The sequence below is a fragment of the Capra hircus genome, chromosome 15 (genome assembly GCF_001704415.2).
Source record: "Capra hircus breed San Clemente chromosome 15, ASM170441v1, whole genome shotgun sequence".
Lineage (NCBI taxonomy): Eukaryota > Metazoa > Chordata > Mammalia > Artiodactyla > Bovidae > Capra > Capra hircus.
Window position 1 is genome coordinate 26,795,506 of NC_030822.1, and position 22,100 is coordinate 26,817,605.

The 22,100-nt window shown below is 47.3% G+C and overlaps 1 pseudogene; it reads left to right on the forward strand.

Moving 5' to 3' along the window:
• LOC102176347 overlaps positions 20,500-22,100 on the forward strand; it is a 35,079-nt pseudogene continuing 33,478 nt past the window's right edge.

Sequence of the window (22,100 nt, forward strand, 5' to 3'; positions counted from 1 at the left end):
CTCCAGATCATCCCTCTTACCCCCATTCCTCAGCACAAGCGGAGGTTGGATATGCCTTTGACTTCTGTTTTCTGTGCTTCTCTCCACGTCTCAAGATGGAGACTATGAAAGTATACACCCACAGTAAGGCCTAGGCCTGGGGCTGCTGGGGGAGGCTCTTGCTGGGACAGCTGGAGAAACCAAGCCCAGGCAAACAGCAGCATATCAGATATGGTGAAGGCTGGGTCTGAAGCAAAAAGCAACAATGTGTCACCTGCAAAGCACAGGTGGGGAGTCGGGGAGGAGGCCAGAAGCAGGGGATGGAGGTCAACATATACTGTGTTTCTATGACCTAGACCCGGAAGTCAACACATCTTCACTTTGTGCCCTATTGGTCAAGGCAGTTACAAACACCTGTTAGATCCGAGGGCAGAGGACATGGACTCTGCTTCTTAACGATAGGAGACATCATTGCAGTCATCTTTGGAAAATAAAATTTGCCACACCACTTTGCAACTTATGTTTTCACTTTCTTTTTTCTTTTTTCCACTTTCTTTCTGGTATCTTTTGAGGAGCAAAAGTTCTAAATTCCATAGCAATAAAATTTATTGCACTTTTCCATTTATGTTTGCATTTTTAACATCTTATTTAAAAAGTCCTTCTCTCAAGTTCATAAAGCAATGTTCCTATATGTTTTCCAAAAAATTAACGGAAAAGTTGGCACTCAAATTTAGGTTCTTAATCCATCTGGAATTCATCTCGGTGTATGGTGTGAGGTGCAGCTCACACTTCCTTTTTTGCAGAAAGTTAACCAGCAGTGTCGACACCACTCTGTGAATAGTCCTTTCTTTGTCTGCAATGCAGCTGTCATAGCTCAAGTTTCTGTGTTTCCAAGGACCTATTTCTGGGGTCTCTATTCTTTTTCATTGCTCTAGTTGTTTACCACCTGTGTCAATACCCACACTTTCTTAATTTCTATGGTTTAATGACGTCTTAATAGCCAGTAGAGCAGGTTCCTCATCTGATTTTATTTTGCCGGGGTGGGAGGTGGTGGAGTATTTTGGCTTTTTCGCTTACCTATTAAAAAACCACAATGAAATCAACTTGCAAAATTCTCCGAAAGGTCTGCTGGAATTTTGATAGGAATGATATGGAATCTATGAATTAATTTGGAGATAATTGACGCTGATAATTAATGATGATTTTTTATCCATGATTCTTCACTATCCCTTATGTTTAAAAAGTCTTTTAAAATGTTTTTCAACAAAAGTTTTCAATAAAATATTTCTTCACAAAAGAGCTTGACGTCTTCTGTTAAATTTATTTCAAGGTACACATAAAATTTTGTTTTGCTGTTTATAAATGCATCTTTTAGAAAAATTACATTTTTGAGTTTTATGTTGCCAGTATATAAAACTGCAGTTGCTTGTAATGTATTTATCTTATATTCTCCTATTTGTTAAACTATATTAATTATGTTTCAGGATTGTTTGTAGATTCCATGTAGAAAGTAACAATAAACAATAAGTAAACAATGAGAATTTTGTTTTTTCCCTCCTCTCTTTCTTTTTTTGGCTGCACTACACAGCTTGTGGGATCTTAGTTGCCCAACCAGGGATGGAACCAGAGCCCTCAGCAGTGAGAGTGCAGAGTCCTAAGTACTGAACCACCAGGGAATTCCCTACTTTCTTCCTCTCGTAACTTTACACTTCTCATCTCTTCTCTTTATTGTATTGCCTTGCCTTGGGGCTCCAGAACTGGATTCAATAGAAATTGTGACAGCAGGAATCCTTGTTCTGTTCCTAATTTTAAAGAGGATGTCTTAAAAAACAATTCACTGCTGACTATAGTATTTGCTTGTGTGGGTTGTATGGTGTGAAGTCGCTCAGTCGTGTCCAACTCTTTGCGACCCCATGGACTTTAGCCTACCAAGCTCCTCTGTCCATGGGATTTTCCAGGCAATAGTACTGGAGTGGATTGCCGTTTCCTTCTCCAGGGGATCTTCCCGACGCAGGGATCGAACCCGGGTCTCCCGCATTGTAGACAGACGCTTTACCATCTGAGTTGTGTAGGTATCCTTTATTAGCTTTAGGAGGTTTTTTGTCTGAGTCAGCTTTAAGTTTTTTTTTTTTAAAACTATGAACAAACATTGACTTTTACTTAATCCTGTTTCTTTAAGTCTACCTAATGAAAATATGACTTTTCTCCTTTAAACTGCTATTTATTGCTCACTATTAGTTAAGATTTAACTGTAAATGACAGAAACCCCCAAATAATAGCATCGTAAACATAAGAGGCGTTCATTTCTTTCTCACATACCAATCTGGAGTAGCCAATCCAGGGGTAGTTTGGCCACCTGCTCTGGGAAAGTCCTCAATGGCCCAGGCTGCATCATCTCTCAAAGGGCTCTCCTGCCTCTTAGGGAGTGGAGGACCCACCAAGGAGGGGCATGAGGTCGGACAGTTGGCTTTCAAGAAAGGCCCTGGAATCTGTTGCCTTAGATTTAGCTTGTATTTTTTTATTTGGGATTTTTACATACATGTTTGTATACTCTATAAGCTCACAATTTTCCTTTATCACATCAACTTTGATTTTGGTATGGAAGTATTGAATTTATTCGGGGTTATTTATTCCTTGAAATTCCGCATTGTTCATATGAAAAACTCTTTATTTGGGAGTTTCATTGTAGGAAGATTTTTTAAAAACTTGTAAACAACCTCACATTTACAGGAAAGTTGATAGTACCCATAATTTATTTTCTCTTGAAATAATATTTCATGTTTCCTATAAATAAGGACATTTTTCTACATAACCACATAAAAATCAGGGAATGAACATGTATGCATTACTGTACTCCTTAGACCCGATTCATCTTTCTCTAATTGTCCCAGTAATGTCCTTTATTTTATTTTTTACATTTCACTTTTATTTATTTACGTGTTTTTGGCTGTGTAGGATCTTGGTTGCTGCACTCGGGCTTTCTCTAGCTTCAGGATCAGGGGTGACTCTCTGGTTGCCGTCGCTGGCTTCTGGTTGCGGTGGCTTCTCTCGTTGTGGTGCACAGGCTCTAGGGCACGAGGGTCTAGTTGCAGCGTGTGGGCTTAGTTGCCCCCTGCCCCCCTCCCTCTCCAGCATGTGGAATCCTCCGGACCAGGGGCTGAATCTGTGTCCCCTGCATCTGCAGGCAGATTCTTAACCACTGGACCACAAGGTAAGTCCTAAGTGTACCAATCATGTCCTTTAGAGCCAAAGGACCCAGTTCCAACTCCTGTGTTGTGCCATGCCTCTTTGTCTCCCTCAGGCTTAAATGGACCCCCAGCCCTTCCTTGACTTTCATGATCTTGATATTCTGAGAATTGCAGGCCAGTTATTCCATAGGATGGATGCCATTCAACTTGGGTTCATCTGATGCTCCCTCATGATTAGAATTTTGAGCAGGAACATCACAGAAGTGACGCTGTGTTCTTCGCAGTGCCTTCCATCAGGTGGATTTCATTTGCTCCATTACTGGTGATGTTCACTTTGATCACTCTGATGGTGCTTGCCAAGTTTCTCTACAAGAAAATTACTATAGAAAATGATCCCTTCTCCGTTTGTGATGAAAAAGTATTTTGTGGGGAAGTATTGTGAGACTCGACATCAAATTCTCTCTCCCTCCCCTCCTTTCCCTCCCTCCCTGACCGGACTTCTGGTTTCTTATTTTATTCAACGAATTATAATCTGTTATTCTTATGACTTATTTTGACACACAGAGTATTCCAGATTTGACCAGTGACTTCTGTGTCCTTTTGATATGTTCCCATCATTCTTTGAGCACATCCCTACTTTCCAGAATAACAAGCTGTTCTGGGCTCATGTTGCTCCTTCCTTGTCCCAGGCTTGGAATCAGCCTTTTCTACAAGGAGCCCCGGTTCCTTTTAGAAGCTGAGTGTTAAGGGTGTTCTCATTGCTATTGAAATGTTACTGCTCCCATCTCCTCTCAGTGGAGAGAGCTAGAGAGCATTATCTATCCGGAAAACCATGTGTTCATCTCACTACCTCAAATTCCACTACAATACCACACAGAAAATTCTATTTCTCTCTTTCCATATTTGTAACTCCCTCATCCCACAGTGAGAAAACTGGCTTTCATTATGCTGAATATATTTACTTAGTTGATCATATATAACCAGTCTCTCATCACAGGCCCTGCCCTGCTCCTTCATGTGGGTAACTTCCTAACCCTTTCTGTCCTATGATACCCTATGCTAGGCCAGCCCCCATGTGGGCTCCAGGCCTGACAAAGGGGAGGTAAAGGTCAACACTTGTTTGGCTGACCCACTCAGTGGTCAGCCCTTAACACTGACCAATAAATTCAAATCTTATTCTATGAAAACCTCTTTTAACTTTGAATTGTCCCTGAAAAGGAAATCATTTGCTTTTGTAACTGGGAAGATAATTTTAAAAATAATGTCAAGTAAGGGAAAGACTGAGGGAAGAAGGAGAAGAGGGTGTGCCAGAGGGTGAGATGGCAGGATGGCATCATCAATGCAATGGGCATGAACTCGGGCAAACTTCGGGGGATGGGGAGGGACAGGGAGTCCTGGCGTGCTGCAGTCCATGGGGTTGCAAAGAGTCTGACACGACTGGGTGACTGAACAACAGCGACAAGGAAAACACATGGTTAACTTCTCAGAGAATTCTTGTACCCTCAGAATTCATTGCTGGACCACGGATCTGAGACCATTTTTCTGAAATGTGTGTTGTGCTTCTGCACCTTTGTAAGCAGCATTCACTAGTGTGGTTACACAATCACGAAAACTATGGTTCACTGTTAAGCACCCTCAGTGTTACTGTTCTTACGCTCCTGCTCTGCCTGGTCCCTGGCTGAGAAAAGGTGACCTCTGGCATCTATTGTTCACGATCATCCCATGTCCTTCTTGGTTGTCAGCTGACGTTCCGTAGGCCTGCCCATGTGCCCACCTGCAGGGCGCTTCCTTCAGATTTCTTGGTTTAATCTGAAGAGGTCTGAGGAGCCAAGTCACTGGGCTAGATGAGAATGTGTGGATGCGGATTCACCATGTTAGTGTTTGTTCAGCCCGCACCACCCCCGCCACGTGTCTCTGCCTTCAGCTGCAACCTGAATCAGGTAGGAAGGCCCTGGGTCTGTGGGCCCATGCCAGCCCCCCAGCTGAAGGAGAGGCCAGGTATTCACTGCTTTGGTGCCCAGGTCTCCCCAGGCACCAGACCCTCTCCCCTTCTCTTCTTGATCCTCTCTCTTTGGGGCTTTCTGCAGGGCTCTCCGCTTTTCTTTAGGTTTCTTTCCCCTTTCACTATCTCTGTCACCTATATATTTGAAACCTGATTCTGCCACTGATGTGCTGGGCCTCAGTTTTCTCATCTGGAAAATAGGGTGAGGGTTGAATGCGGTAGGTCTGAAGGTCCCTCCCAGCTCTCCCCCTCCTTACCCCGTCTCTGGCACACATTGTTTCATTTGCCACCACTCTTTGCTCGTTGTTTATTCATCACAACTATTTCCCTATTTGCCTCTGATTCTCTTAATTTAAGTGCTTCCTCTTTCTATGACTTTATTTCCATCTCTGAACATCTACTTCCTACCTTAATTTTTCTTTCTTGAATTTCTTTGTTTCTTTCTCCATCTCTCCCTTTCTCTGTTTCTGTTGCTTCCAACGCTGTGGTCTCCATTCCCTCTCGCCCTTCTCCCTGGCTTTCTACCTCTTCCCTGTCCATGACAACTTTGTTCTGAACTCTTTCTCCTTCTTACCCCATCGCTGCTTGATCACCGCTCCATAACTCCCTGCTCAGCGTTGTTTTCTCAGCCTATCCCTAGACCAGTGTTTCTGGGTCCACCTCCCCTCCTGTCTCCGCCCAGAATCCCTTTTCCCATTCATGCCCTGGCCTGGGACTGGGACCTCAAGCTGATGCCACGAGGTCCCTACTGGAGCCAGGCTCCTCCCTGTAATGGAAGCAGCAGCTGTGAGGCTGGCTCCAGCAGGCACATTGGGTCCAGTTGGCTGCCTCTGTTTGAAGGGAGGCTCCCAAAATCAGGCACAGCGCTCAGATGGGGTGTCAGGTCCTGCCACAGCCCAAACCTGGAGAGGAGGCATTGGCTGCACAAGCAATCCCATCTCATGTTTATGCAAGTGCGTGCACACGCATGCACACTCACACACACACATCTGGGGCATAAGCACAGGCAGTCATCTCTCACTGAGTGGGCATTCAGGTTTGCTGAAAGAGTGTCCCTCTCCTTGGAGTCTACTCTTGATAGGGATAGAGGTGGATAATCAATAGCTCAGAAACCCCATTTAGGGGACTGTAAATGGAGAGGGAACTTTAGTGGGCATTGGGAGACCACAGTAAGTTAAAGATCACTTGAGAAAGCAGGTTTGCTTAGCAACAAAACCACGCAGCAGAAGTAGGAGGCATGCCTCAAAACAATAAAATAATAGTGGTGTGAAGTCCACATCCTGCCCAGTGAGCTCAGCAAGTTAATGACCCCAAGACGTGCTCTCTGCACACATAAGAAACAGTAATTTATGGAAAGGTGAAATTTTAAAGACTTTCATTCTACTGAGACCTAAAGTAACTTTTCCATAGTGCCGATAGTCCTGACAAGGAACTGATGATGGAAATGTGATGTCTACTAAAAAATGAGGAAGAAGGCGGTCTTTCCCCCCTCCCCACTTTTCCTTTGATTATAAAACTGTAGCCCATAAGTTCTCAGGATGTGGTACCCACTTGTCTGCCCATTTATAAGCCTCACAAGCATCTTATTCTAATCAATCACTTCTTATCTATCACTTTGCCTCTTGTTGAATTCTTATCAGAAAGGACAAGAGCTCCTTGGAGCCCCCAAAACACCTTCTAGCAGTTTCACTCTGGCCTTATGTGCAAGTTTTCAACCCTTGGAATGTTCCCCATAGAGACACAGATCAAGGATCTGTAGGGAGAGAGAGTTCTGACCCATCCAGGGGTTAGGATCTGGCTTCCATCCTATCAGACCCACGGGTTCTGCACCTTACAGTCTGGCCGCATGCTTTCCAGAAATCCCTACCTAACAGACATTTGCTGAACACCTCCCACCTCCCAACCCTTGCTAGGCACACCGGTCACCCCACACAAGCCTCACAGCAACCTTGGGGGGCAGGCACAATTGTCCTTCATTCCATAGATGGGGAGACTGGTTGCCAAGATCGCAGGTCAGTTCAGAGGCAGAGTTTTAAGCCCAGCATGAGTCTGACCTGTCTACAGTGTCTTCCACCCACTGTAAGAACCCGATGATGAAAATTTGACAGTGGGAGGAAAGATCCTGCCGGAGCAGACCACTAGCAGCTGGTTCCAGCTCTGGAAAAGGCACAAGAGTTTCAGATCTTCTGTCCCAGGAGGTGTCATATTATAGCCAGATTTCTGACCAAAGGCTTGATGTCTGCATTTTGGTGGGGAGGGCGCATGGCAGAAAGAGTTGAGGGGTAGGCCATATTGATAGCACAATTTTAAAGGAAACAAGACATCCCCACAGGGTGGCCTCAGATGTCAGAGTCGGAAGTGGCAGGCTGCCTGTTTGGAGGTGCTGGCTGGTGGTCTGATAGCACAGGGAGGGGCTGTCTCCTCCCCCGACTCACTGCCAGGACTCTTGGCATGGAGGCAGCCTCCACGGCCTGGTGTCAGCCCTGTGCATTCAGCCTCACTCCCAGAATGTGGCTAGCTCTGCAGACGCGGCACTCGGCTGGCCCTGTCTGGGGTCTTGGGGCCATGCCGAAGACTTTGACAGCACTTCAGACAGCAAACTCTCAGGGTGCTTGCTGCCAGGGCATCTGACAAGCATGGCTCAGTTTTTCATCAGGCTGCTGCTCACGTTTTCTGGCTTCTCCCGTCTACTCTTTACTATTTGCTGCTGGTTCTTCACCAGTTGACACCTCTCTGCCAACCCACCCTCTGTTGCCTCTGTGCTGCTCAAGCATTTTGCTGGAGATTGGGGTCAACCTGCACACGTGCGACGAAGGGAGGGGCTGAGATTCACCAGACCATAGGATCCATACCAGAGAGGGTTGTTTCCACCTCCTTTTGTGCCTCTACTTGTTACCAAACACAAGTTTGTGTGCCTGAAGCACAGTGAGGCCAAACAACCCAAAACATCAGAGTGTGGAGGAGGGAAAAGTATATTGCAAGGCCATGCAAGGAGAACGGCTGGGTCACACCCCCAAGACCCTGAACTCCTTGAAAGGTTTCAGCAAAGCACTTTTAAAGGCAAGGTAAGGGAGGGGCTTTGTTGGTTGTTGCAAACGTCTGGGTGTCAGAATTCTTTGTTTGTGGCTGTCCGTGTAGGTCAGGTCACTACAACTTTCTGTTTCTACACAAATGGGAAAGCGTTCTACCTTTAAGGGTCAGAGCCTTGACAATGGGCTGTCCTGCCTATTTCAGGCTATACTCATTTGAAGCAAGAGCAATGGAATACAAGGCTCAAGTCAAAGAAACAGATCTAATATGGAGTCAGATTTGTTCTTCCCTACGACACATCCTTCGCATGCATGCACGCTCAGTTGCTTCAGTCGTCTCTGACTCTGTGGGACCCCATGGACTGTGGCCCACCAGGCTCCTCTGCCCATGGGATTCTCCAGGCAAGAGTAATGGAGTGGGTTGCCGTACCCATCTCCACACACACCCTCCACTAGGTTGCAAACCTCTGCCTCTCTCACTAGGTTACAGCAAGGGCCCTGACTTAGTAGCCTAGTTCCCCCTGGTACCAAGGACAGAGCTGACACAGAGTAGGGGCTCAGGAAAAGTTGAACTCACAGATAGATGAAGGGTTGAATCTGAACAAGATGGATTCATGAATGGGAGGAGCTTTATCAAGGACAAATGCAAAGATCCTGCATAAGCCAGGATGAGGAGTGGGGCCCTGAGCTGCTGGTGGAAGAGCAGACCCTCAGGTGGCAGGGCCTGTCACTCATCCTGGGAGCAGCTATGGAGGCTGCAGAAGTGGGTTCAGACCAGGGTGGGTATCGGCAGCTTGCAGCGAATGATGTTGGATGGGATCTTCAAAGAAGATTTAGCTTCGGGACTAGGGAACAGTCTTGATCACTCAAGAGCTTTTGTGTAGCAGAGTTTTATTAAAGTAAAATAGGACAGAGAAAGTTTCTGACATAGACATCAAAAGGGGGATGGAGAGTGCCCCCATTGCTAAGTCTTAGCAAGGACTTAATATACTTTTTTCAATTGGTTATTACAGTAAATCAAAAGAATGTCTCAAGGTTGTAAAGGTCTCTTCAGACCCACTCCCACAATTTACATTTTAAGATAATGGGATTAGAACTAACAATAGAAAGATCTTACCAGACTCATTCCCACAATTTACATTTTAAGATGAAAGGATTAGTCAGAAGGGTCTTAAGAAGAAACATGTCCTCAAGCAAGGTACATTGCTATATTGTCTAAGACAAAGCAAGGTAGAAACAAACATTTTCTCTTCCTTAAGAATTTCAGACCCTTCTTTCCTCCTTGGGACTCCGGACTTCTTATCAACCTACCTAGGAACTGACTCTCTCAGTATAGCCCCACTCAAGTCTACACTGGCCTGCGGCACCTTGGCAGGTTCTAGATACTGCCTTATGGGAACAGTTCAGTTCAGTTCAGTCGCTCAGTCTTTTCTGACTCTTTGAGACCCCATGAATCGCAGCACGCCAGGCCTCCCTGTTCATCACCATCTCCTGGAGTTCACTCAGACTCACGTCCATCGAGTCAGTGATGCCATCCAGCCATCTCATCCTCTGTCGTCCCCTTCTCCTCCTGCCCCGAATCTCTCCCAGCATCAGAGTCTTTTCCAATGAGTCAACTCTTCTCATGAGGTGGCCAAAGTACTGGAGTTTCAGCTTTAGCATCATTCCTTCCAAAGAAATACCAGGGCTGATCTCCTTCAGAATGAACTGGTTGGATCTCCTTGCAGTCCAAGGGACTCTCCAACACCACAGTTCAAAAGCATCAATTTTTTGGTGCTCAGCCTTCTTTACAGTCCAACTCTCACATCCATACATGACCACTGGAAAAAGCATAGCCTTGACTAGACGGACCTTAGTCGGAAAAGTAATGTCTCTGCTTTTGAATATAATATCTAGGTTAGTCATAACTTTTCTTCCAAGGAGTAAGTGTCTTTTAATTTCATGGCTGCAGTCACCATCTGCAGTGATTTTGGAGCCCCCAAAATAAAGTCTGACACTGTTTCTACTGTTTCCCATGAAGTGATGGGACCAGATGCCATGATCTTCATTTTCTGAATGTTGAGCTTTAAGCCAACTTTTTCACTCTCCTCTTTCACTTTCGTCAAGAGGCTTTTTAGCTCCTCTTCACTTTCTGCCATAAGGGTGGTGTCATCTGCATATCTGAGGCTACTGAGGTTTCTCCTGGCAATCTTGATTCCAGCTTGTGCTTCTTCCAGTCCAGCGTTTCTCATGATGTACTCTGCATAGAAGTTAAATAAGCAAGGTGACAATATACAGCCTTGACGTACTCCTTTTCCTATTTGGAACCAGTCTGTTGTTCCATGTCCAGTTCTAACTGTTGCTTCCTGACCTGCATACAGATTTCTCAAGAGGCTGGTTAGGTGGTCTGGTATTCCCATCTCTTTCAGAATTTTCCACAGTTTATTGTGATCCACACAGTCAAAGGCTTTGGCATAGTCAATAAAGCAGAAATAGATGTTTTTCTGGAACTCTCTTGCTTTTTCCATGATCCAGAGGATGTTGGCAATTAGATCTCTGGTTCCTCTGCCTTTTCTAAAATCAGCTTGAACATCTGGAAGTTCACGGTTCACATATTGCTGAAGCCTGGCTTGGAGAATTTTGAGCATTACTTTACTAGCATGTGAGATGAGCGCAATTGTGCAGTAGTTTGAGCATTCTTTGGCATTGCCTTTCTTTGGGATTGGAATGAAAACTGACCTTTTCCAGTCCTGTGGCCACTGCTGAGTTTTCCAAGTTTGCTGGCATATTGAGTGCAGCACTTTCACAGCATCATCTTTCAGGATTTGAAACAGCTCAACTGGAATGCCATCATCTCCACTAGCTTTGTTCGTAGTGATGCTTTCTAAGGCCCACTTAACTTTACTTTCCAAGATGTCTGGCTCTAGATTAGTGATCACATCATCATGATTATCTGGGTCATGAAGATCTTTTTTGTACAGTTTTTCCATGTATTCTTGCCACCTCTTCTTAATATCTTCTGCTTCTGTTAGGTCCATACCATTTCTGTCCTTTATCGAGCCCATTTTTGCATGAAATGTTCCCTTGGTATCTCTAATTTTCTTGAAGAGATCTCTAGTCTTTCCCATTCTGTTGTATTCCTCTATTTCTTTGCACTGATCGCTGAAGAAGGCTTTCTTATCTCTTCTTGCTATTCTTTGGAACTCTGCATTCAGATGCTTATATCTTTCCTTTTCTCCTTTGCTTTTCGCCTCTCTTCTTTTCACATCTATTTGTAAGGCAAAATGATAGGATACCAAAAGAGGAACTCCCCAGGTCATTAGGTGCCCAATATGCTACTGGATATCAGTGGAGAAATAACTCCAGAAAAAAAATGAAGGGATGGAGCCAAAGCAAAAACAATACCCAGCTGTGGATGTGACTGGTGATAGAAGCAAGGTCCAATGCTATAAAGAGCAATATTGCATAGGAACCTGGAATGTTAGGTCCATGAATCAAGGCAAATTGGAAGTGGTCAAACAAGAGATGGCAAGGGTGAACGTCGACATTCTAAGAATCAGCGAACTAAAATGGACTGGAATGGGTGAATTTAACTCAGATGAACATTATATCTACTACTGCGGTCAGGAATTCCTCAGAAGAAATAGAGTAGCCATCATGGTCAACAAAAGAGGCTGAAATGCAGTACTTGGATGCAATCTCAAAAACGACAGAACGATCTCTGTTCGTCTCCAAGGCAAACCATTCAATATCATAGTTATCCAAGTCTATGCCCCAACCAGTAACGCTGAAGAAGCTGAAGTTGAACGGTTTTATGAAGACCTACAAGACCTTTTAGAACTAACACTCAAAAAAGATGTCCTTTTCATTATAGGGGACTGGAATGCAAAAGTAGGAAGTCAAGAAACACCTGGAGTAACAGGCAAATTTGGCCTTGGAATATGGAATGAAGCAGGGCAAAGACTAATAGAGTTTTGCCAAGAGAATGCACTGGTCATAGCAAACACCCTCTTCCAACAACACAAGAGAAAACTGTACACATGGACATCACCAGATGGTCAACACCGAAATCAGATTGATTATATTCTTTGCAGCCAAAGATGGAGAAGCTCTATACAGTCAACAAAAACAAGACCAGGAGCTGACTGTGGCTCAGATCATGAACTCCTTAATGCCAAATTCAGACTTAAATTGAAGAAAGTAGGGAAAACCACTAGACCATTCAGGTATGACCTAAATCAAATCCCTTATGATTATACAGTGGAAGTGAGAAATAGATTTAAGGGACTAGATCTGATAGATAGAGTGGCTGATGAACTATGGAATGAGGTTCGTGACATTGTACAGGAGACAGGGATCAAGACCATCCCCATGGAAAAGAAATGCAAAAAAGCAAAATGGCTGTCCGGGGAGGCCTTACAAATAGCCTTATGGGAAGGAAAAGGGCAAATAAAGCACCCCTTCTTCTCCTTGGGGTCCTCACCCAGTCTCAAGGAAGCCCCACCCTTTACAAGCCACTTTCTAAAACAGGAGCACTGCTTTAGACCTTCCTCCTCAGGATCAGGGTCAGGGGACCAGTTCATGACCAAAGACCTCTCACTCTTTTGTGCTCCATGTAGGACTCTCCACTTGATCCAGCGAAACACGACATTGGTTTTCTGTTCATTTTTAGAAGGTCTTGGCTTTCTGCAGGTTGCCGCCAGCTGACAAGCTCATTCCAGGGTAATTCAAGCCAGGCCTGGTCCCTGTGATAAATCCCTGGCAAGGATCACAAATGACAACAATACATAAAATAAATGCCTAGGGAAAAAGTCAGCCTTCTGAAACAGATGGCACATTTACACCCAGCAGCCTGAGGAGATGCAAGTCAAGTTCCACATTAAAATGTTAATTTCCTACATTCCAGAGGTGCACCAGGAGTTCCTGGGCAGGCGGGTAAGTGGTTATTTGGTATCCACCCCAGGTGGCAGTATGAGTTCACTTAACCCAGCCCTTGTCTCTAAGAATACTTCCTCAGCCTCAGAGCAGCTTCTGCCTTCAAGACTTCCACTCTCAACTAGAACTATCTCCATCCCCCAGAACCACATTGATCCTAACAGAAATTTCTCTAGTCACATCAGGGTCCTTGGTGTTAGTTGCTCAGTTGTATCAGACTCTTTGTGACCCCGTGGACTGTAGCCGGCCAGGCTCCTCTGTCCGTGGGATTCTCAGGCCAAGAATACTGGAGTGGGTTGCCATGTCCTCCTCCAGGGGATCTTCCTGACCCAGGATTGAATCTGGGTCTCTTGCACTGCAGGCAAAGTCTTTACTCTCTTAACCATCAGGGAAGCCCAAGGTCCTTAAAGATCATGTTTGTTTCCCATTTTGTACTTGCTGGGTGGCCTTGAGTAAGTGAAACAACCATTCTGGGCAATGAACACATTCTTTGTAAGTGTTGAGGGCGTCCAGCATACTGAGCGCTCTCTGCTATACCTCATTTAATCCTCATGACACATCTAAAATGTACTCTTATTTCCCAGTTTCACAAAAGGCAACTGGGCTCTTGTGTGTGAAGTGTACTCCCCAAGGCCCGCTATTACTGGATGCAGGTGTGAGGGTTTGTCTCTAAGCCTGTGCACTTAGTGCCTCACCCTGAACCCCATGGTCTCTGACCTGGTCTTCTGTTCTTTCCCCTGCCAGAGCTGCCAAGATATACAGACCACGACCAGGGCTGGCTACAGTCCGCACCCGCCCTGACCCCACAAGAGGCTTTTATTGCCAGGAAGCTTTCAATTCAGTTCAGTTCAGTTGCTCAGTCGTGTCTGACTCTTTGCGACCCCATGGGCCCCATGGAGTGCAGCATGCCAGGCTTCCCTGTCCATCACCAACTCCTGGAGCTTGCTCAAACTCATGTCCATGGAGTTGATGATGTCATCCAACCATCTCATCCTCTGTCGTCCCCTTCTCCTCTTGCCTTCAATCTTTCCCAGCATCAGGGTCTTTTCCAATGAGTCAGTTCTTCGCATCAGGTGGCCAAAGCATTGCCTAGGCCAATTATTGGAGCCTTGGTGCCCTCTGCTGGATAAAGACTGGAAGACCAGTCTGAGTCCACACTGTTACATTAACATCTTTTCCAAAATGGCATTTATTTTTTCATTCACCCATCCACCCATCTTCTACCCATCCACCCATGCACCCACCCCCAACCATCTCAGTTTCACCAATGTCTGGAAGCATCACCCTCAGAAGGTATATTAAGCTTTATGAACCTCAATTCCTTCTCTGTACAGTTAACTTGCCCAAGTGATATTCAATGTGCATATGGTCTGTGCCAGTCTTGGCTTTGGGGCTGCAGCAATGAATCGGACTGAAGAGGCATCTGCCCCTTCAAGCTTTACACTGTGAAGTTATAAAGAGGCTTAAATGAGGTGAGAATATACCACAATGCCACCTAAGTGCCCTTTATGTCATTTCATGTCATTGCCTATGGGAGAAATGTGAAAGGATTTGGAGATGCTTTCTTGGGAAAAGTAAAGATGAGGAAATCCTTGAACTTATATATATATATATATATATATATATATATATATATATATATATGAAAGCTGCACATACTGGGGTTGAGGGCACAGGGTCTGGAGCTTCATCACCCAGTTCTAAATCCCAGCTCTGCCCCTTTGAGCTTTGTGACCTGAAGCAGCAAAATGGAGATAGTAATACAACACATACTTATTATATGTCTAATAAGTGCCCGGGAGGGTCTTAAGGACTAAGAAATGAACAAGACAGGGAAGGCCTGTCCTATTTCATAGGAACATGATGATGCAATGAATCGTTATATGCCAGACACCTAGAATGGTCCTGAGCATAACGTGCTTGCTATTAGGACTATCTCGAGTTGTTGCAAGGACTTTGTGGATGATATTTACCAGTATTTTGTGTTTGATGATGCCCCTTGACTGTCTCCAGGAGATAGTGAAGGACAAGGAAGCCTGGCATGCTGCAGTCCAAGGGGTCACAAAGAGTCAGACAGAACTTATCTACTGAACAACTTGACTGTCTGGGTTTGATGACCACCAGAGGGGGCAGGCTTGCCCTGCTGGCAGAAAGTGTAGAACACGGAAGTGGAAGTCAGAGGGGAATGGGTTTCTCAGTGCAACAGGACAGGAGATTTAGCAGCAGAGTGGCTCACAGCAGAGCAGCGGCCCAGGGAGCAGTGAGTGGCCAGTAATGAGTGGAGGTGTGCAGACGTGGTTGGAGGTACGTGGAGTTCCTGTCCTGTCTGAGAGGTGGCACGGAAGCAACTTAAGTTCCTTCTTCACTAAGAGCTTCTGTTTCTCTGGGGTGCAGAGAAACATCCAGCATCCCTGGAGAGAGCCTGGATTCCGGTTGGGTTTGGCCCATGAGAAGCCCTAGCAGCAGTCAGAGAATAAGACACGTGGGCTGGGGTTTCTACTGCCCTGGATTCCTCCCTGTAGGGACGCCATAGTCTGGATGTGTCCTTTCACCTTTCAAGACAGCCAGCTGCCTTCTGGGCTTCAGAATACTCTTTTCCTCATCTCTTTGGGCCTGGGGAGACAATGGTTCTGCTACCATTGTTCTCAAGTTGCTGCAATAGTCTTTAGATACTGCTGCTCCCACCTTTAGGACAGGCCTTTGTAAACAACCACCCCAAACCCCCAAACAACCCCACCCGCCCTGGGATTGCTGTAATTTGAGTCTGCCCTCACTTTCCTACTGGGACTCTGTCTGGTGCCAGGAGTGGCCTTAGGAACCTGATCCTCCAAATAGGATTCTTCAGTTGAGTTGGTCCTGTATTTGAGCAGGGCTTCCCTGGTGGCTCAGATGGTCAAGTGTCTGCCTGCAAGGTGCGAGACCTGGGTTCGATCCCTGGGTTGGGAAGATATCCTAGAGAAGGAAATGGCAACCCACTCCAGTACACTTGCCTGGAAAATTTCCATGGACTGAGGAGCCTGGTAGGCTACAGTCCATGGGGATCGCAAAGAGTTGGACACGACTGAGCGTCTCCACTTTCCCTGTATTTGAGCAACACAGGGATAATCTCCTGCCGGGGGAAACAGGATGCAAGTAATCCATGGCACTAGCAGCAGCCCAGTCGGCACAGTAACTCGGTTCATCAGCCGGTAGTAGCAGGGGAGGCAGTGCAGGTTGGAAGGCCATTCTCTGGCGCATCAGATGGCTGTGGTGCTTTGCTCGGTGGCAACAGTCCTGGTTATAAAGACAGTGGAGGCACTTGGCTTCTTCCTATAGCTTGTGTGAGAGAGAGAGAAGGAGAATGTATATGCAATAAATTAAAATTATGATCATAAAATTGAAAACGTGTGTGAACAACAGAAGATGTCCACAAGAACTTGAAGGAGTCCCTCCTGTCTTGTGAGTGCTAAGGTCTAACTGAGAACCAAACTTGGGGTCTGATGGCAAAAGTTGCAAGGCTGCTGAATCTCTGCCCCAAATCTCTTATATTAAAGGAGGGACACTAATAGGGAAGGACTGGGACTCCAAGACAGAAGGTGGAGACGAGGAGACATGGGTGGGGCTGGGAATTTTGATCTGCTGACTCCCCTAAACCTCCTTCATCAGCAGAGGCAGCCCCTCTCTACCTAAACTCCCTCTTCTCCATGAAAGCCTTTCAGCGGTCACCCTGGGAGCAGTTTCTTAATAAATCACTTCATGGGAAATAGATGGGGAAACAGTGTCAGACTTTATTTTGGGGGGCTCCAAAATCACTGCAGATGGTGACTGCAGCCATGAAATTAAAAGATGCTTACTCCTTGGAAGAAAAGTTATGATCAACCTAGACAGCATATTGAAAAGCAAAGACATTACTTTGCCAACAAAGGTCCGTCAAGTCAAGGCTATGGCTTTTCCAGTGGTCATGTATGGATGTGAGAGTTGGACTGTGAAGAAAGCTGAGCACCGAAGAATTGATGCTTTTGAACTGTGGTGTTGGAGAAGACTCTTGAGAGGCCCTTGGACTACAAGGAGATCCAACCAGTCCATTCTGAAGAAGATCAGCCCTGGGATTTCTTTGGAAGGAATGATGCTCAAGCTGAAACTCCAGTACTTTGGCCACCTCATGTGAAGAATTGACTCATTGGAAAAGACTCTCATGCTGGGAGAGATTGGGGACAGGAGAAGGGGGCGACAGAGGATGAGATGGCTGGATGGCATCACTGAGTCTGAAAGTGAAAAGAAAGTGAAAGTGAAGTCGCTCAGTCGTGTCCAACTCTTTGCGACCCCGTGGACTGTAGCCTATCAAGCTTCTCCGTCCATGGGATTTTCCAGGCAAGAGTGCTGGAGTGGATTGCCATTTCCTTCTCCAGGGGATCTTCCTGACCCAGAAATTGAACCCGTGTCTCCCGCATTGCAGGCAGACGCTTTACCGTCTGAGCCACCAGGGAAGCGATTTGGAGATTCTCAAGGATTTCTCTGTTAACTCACTTGCTAAAGAATCTCCACATAAGGTCCACATTAAAAGAGAAGATAGAAAAACCTCTATTATAATTCCCAAAGAATCCAGGTGGTATGATGAGCAGAAACCTGGACCCATAGGCAGCCTTACCACTTACCCGCTCTGTGCCCTTGGTCAAATTACTTAAACTCTCCAGGCTGTCCTTTCCTTATATATAAAGTAGGAATAGTAATGATAATACCTGTCTCAGTGCGTTGTACAAATAGTGCCCAGCACAGGGCTTGGCATGTGGTGGATGCTCAGTAAGACCAGTTTCTGTAGTGCTCGCCCATCCTTTTTCCCTCCTGGGAGTCCTGGCCAGGTGTGGAGCTGTCCGGAGTGCTGAAGACATCCTCCCTACCTCTTTTCCTCCTTCCCTGCCTCCCTCCCTCAGGTCCTCTCTCCTGCATTCCCTCCTTCCTTTCTGTGCTTGGCTCCCCAGAGCCCTAGGGTCTGAACAGATCAAATTTTCCAAGTGACTTCTTCAAGCCCCTGAGGGGGACAGGAAGGAATGAACCATATATGAGACCCTCTCCACTGGCAGAAGTCTTGGAAAGATGACAGGAAGCAAGAGTGGTGCCTGTGTGACCGTGCAGGCCAAGGTCGGAATGGAGGGGATTTGGGGGGCTGAGGGCTGGGGGTGGGGTGGTGTCCTAGGACAGCCTGCATGGAGAGCTTGACATCTGAGGGCCTCATTCAAGAGCCTTAGGGTCTGCAAAGAGACAGTGAGTCATGCCCAACTGCACAGCATGGCAGGTGGGTCTTTGGGGAAGTTTCCCTGAATGAAGGCAAGAAAGACCAGGTTGGGAGGCAGGAGGGTGACCTTTGGATACTGGGGTCTAAGAAGCCCCAGCTCTGACAGGAATCACCCACCCCTCTTCCCTGGAATATGTTGGCCACTTGTCTGTTAATGGAGCTAAAGGTATCTTTATCTTTTTAGGTTATGGTAGTATGGAGTTTACTAGCTTCATATACTTGGCTCTATGAGCCACACTGTGGCTAATCCTTGGTGTCCACTTCCTTGAGACTAAAGCTACAAATGGTCTCCCCTAGGAGACCATCCCCTAGGAGGATGGCGCATGAACCTATTGTTAGAGGTGGGCGCACTGGCAGCTCACACATCCCTGGGGGAAGCCTGGAGAGGGGATGCGGCCGCCTTCAGAGATGAAAGTCACCTGTTTCCTGGTGTCTACTGACAACTAAAACATTGGTGATGAAGGATCTTTGGAGACCTAAATATCTGACTAAGCCCTCCCTGTACAGATGGTACAGAAAAGGATGTGGATACTGTCTCATGAGTCAGGGGCGGAGCTGGGGCTAAAGTCAGCTTTTGCCTTGGCCAGAGGCTCGCCTCACTAAGGACCTAAGCCTTCAGTGACCCCTGCAGGCCACTGGCTGCAGGATTTCCATGACACTGAGCAGGACCAGCAGGGCCGAACAGCCAGGGGAGCCTGCAGCTGCTTTGTGGGATGGAGAAGTCCACACCCCTTCTGTACCCGGTTCCCTGTCTGTGCACAGAGGAGTTGCTTCAGATGCTTAGATCTCTAGGATTCTTGAGCTCTGATGTTCTAAGTGTTCGATAAAAGAGATGATTTTTGTCTTTGACTGGGAGGTGGGAGCCTGGCTCCAGTCTCAACTCAGCCTTAACTTTTGATGAGAACTTGGGCAAGTTGCCGCCCTGCCCAGAGTCAGTCCCCCACCCCCACCCAAAAGGAGGATAAGTGATCTCTCCTCAGTGCCTGTAGAAGCACCGGGCAAAAGAGTGGATCGCAGGTGCTTTGGGAGGTAGAGACTGAAGGCAGAGGTGCCTGTCATCAGTACTGGAAGCATATGTCTATGTTTCCACCCGGAAATGATTCACTGTGAGCCCAGGACAAGCTAGCTGCTCCGATGGGTTAGTCCCTTGGGGCAGGATGCTAGGAGAGAGACCACTTAGAGCATCACAGAGGAGGGAGTGTAGAGGGTCCCTCAGAGACTGGTAGATGAGCAGCCCTCCCCGAGTCACCAGCCTCTGAGATGGGAGAAATGTAGCATCACAAGCCAGAAGGGCTCAGAGCTGGCCAGCCTGGCAAACTGTCTTCTTCTACAGATGGGGAGGCTGAGGTTTTGAATGGGGCAAAGGCAGGACTGAAACTCAGGCCTTCACTCACTTGTCCAACTCTCTCTACCCCATGGTACATTTGCCTCCGCTCAGAGATCCAACGATGGTGATGATAGTGGTGGTGATAATGATAACTATTCCATTTAATAAATGCCTACTCACTTACCCACTCACTGCAATGACCATCCCCACTGTAGCCCCTTGAGCCACAAACACACAATGGGGATGCTACCCAGACCCAGGCGCTGCTTGTGCTGTGGGGTCCTCGGAGTCCTGCAGAGTTAAGTGCTATGGATGGGTTTGAGAGGTAAGAGGCAGGGGAGGTTCAGACAGAGAACTTGGCCCACTTTGGAGGATGAGTGAAGGAAGAAATAACAATAGGTTGAAAGAGGTAAGATTTATTGAACATATAAGTACCAGGAACTGTGCTAAGTGCCTCACCTTGCGTCATTTAATCATCACAATAACTCCACAAGGTAGGTTTCATTATCCGAATTCTACAGAAGAGAAAAATGAAGCTCAGGAACTTCAGAGATTGGCCTAGGGCCACAAGGATGGGAAACAGTGACTGGGTCTGGCTGGCTCTGACTCCGGAGTCCACCCTCCAGTCTAGGACTGAGTGTGAGCCTTGCAGGCTGTGAGCCAGTTCTGGGAAGGAGGTTTAGGTCCCCAGATCCGGGGGTCTTTTGGCATCAAGGATCTGAATCCCTCATTTTTACCAATGAAGAGGCTGATGTTCTGGGGGCAGGAGGGCTGTCTGCCTCAAAGCCATGCAGGAAACACTGGCAGAGAATGCTGGAAAGCATGCCTTGACCTTACCCTTCTTTCCCAGGACTGTGGGAGGGCTTTATCCTGAAGATCAGTCTCAGATGCTGCTGCATGGAAAGGCCCGCCAGCCCTGCCTGGGCCTGTGGGGGGCCGCTCTCAGCCTTCCGAGCACAGTCCCTTCCCTGCCACTTCTCTCTGTGCTGCTTTGGGGTGCTCTCCGGTGGGCTGGCTCCCTCCCTGATCGGGCCTGGGGGACAGAGACCTTCACTCTGGGGGTGCTGGGTCCCTGGGACTGTGACTTCATCTTTGCCCAGGCCCTCCCCAGTGTGGCTGCCCAGCTGGCTGTGGACCGGCCAACCAGGACCGCTCACTGATGCTGGGCTCACGCCTGGCTTCCATGGTTCTTCCCATGGGCTGGGACAGCCCTAGTGCGCTGGCCACATTCCTGGCCCACAAGAACACCATGGCTGCTTTCGTGGGTCCTGTCAGTCCTGGTTACTGTCCAGCTGCAGCTCTGCTGGCCCGAGGCTGGGGCAAGACCCTCTTCTCCTGGACGTGAGGGGATGCAGGGGGAGGAGGTGAGCTGGTGCCCACCTTGCCTTTGGCTGTCCACGTGCTGCTCTCTGTCATGAGACACTTTGGCTGGGCTCACGTGCCCATCGTGTCCTCCCATCAGGACATATGGCTGGCTACTGCCCGGCAGGTGGCCATGACTCAGGACACACGGGCTGCCTGTGGGGCTGGTGGCCTCTCTGGGACCCGGGGAGCAGGGGGCCACGGGGAGCAGGAGGCCACGGAGGTCCCGAAGCAGCTTTGCAGTGTGGATGGCCTGAAAAGTAAGTGTATGTGGGTGCCTTCCTCCTACCCTAGCCCAGACTTCACATGGCTGGTGATGGGGAGTTTTCTTGTATCAGACAGTAGGCTGAGCCCTTGACAACAGGCCCACATTTTACCCCAGAGCAGCCCTGTGAGCTATTAACAGTTCTGCCATGGTTTGCACTTTGCAGCTCAGGAAAGGTATGTAACAGACCCAAGTCACACAGCTGGCAAGCAGCACAGCTGGATTCTGAGCCCCAGTGTACGTGTCAATTGTGAAGTGGGGGCCAAGGGCTTTCTTGGTTCTTCCCTGGTAGAGTGAAGAAAAAGAGTGTAGTAGGACCTGAGCCCCAGGAAGGGTGTTAGAGCCATTCTTAGTTTCTTGAAGTTAGAGTCAGAACCTTCATGGATTTGTTGACTGATGGAAGACTTCCTGCATTCATCAAGTCCCTGCTCTGCTGGGAGCTGGGCTGCCTGGTGAATGGGATAGACAGTGCCTTCTCTAGGAGACGACAGAGTGATGAAGACACAGGTGTATAAGCAGGAGATTATGACAGAGGTCACGGTCACCCCAGGGAGTGGAGGCCTGGAGAACAACAGGAGTATGCAGCTGGGCCCTGGGGGAATCTGAGGAGGCTTCTTGGAGGAGGTGGCATTTGGCCTGTCTTTAAGGAAGTAGCTTGGCATGGAGAGTCACGGTGGGGTGGGGTATAGGGGAGTGGCAGCCTCTGGAAGACAGAAGATGCTTAGTGTTCATCTGAACTAGAGCTTTTTCAAACCGTGGGTC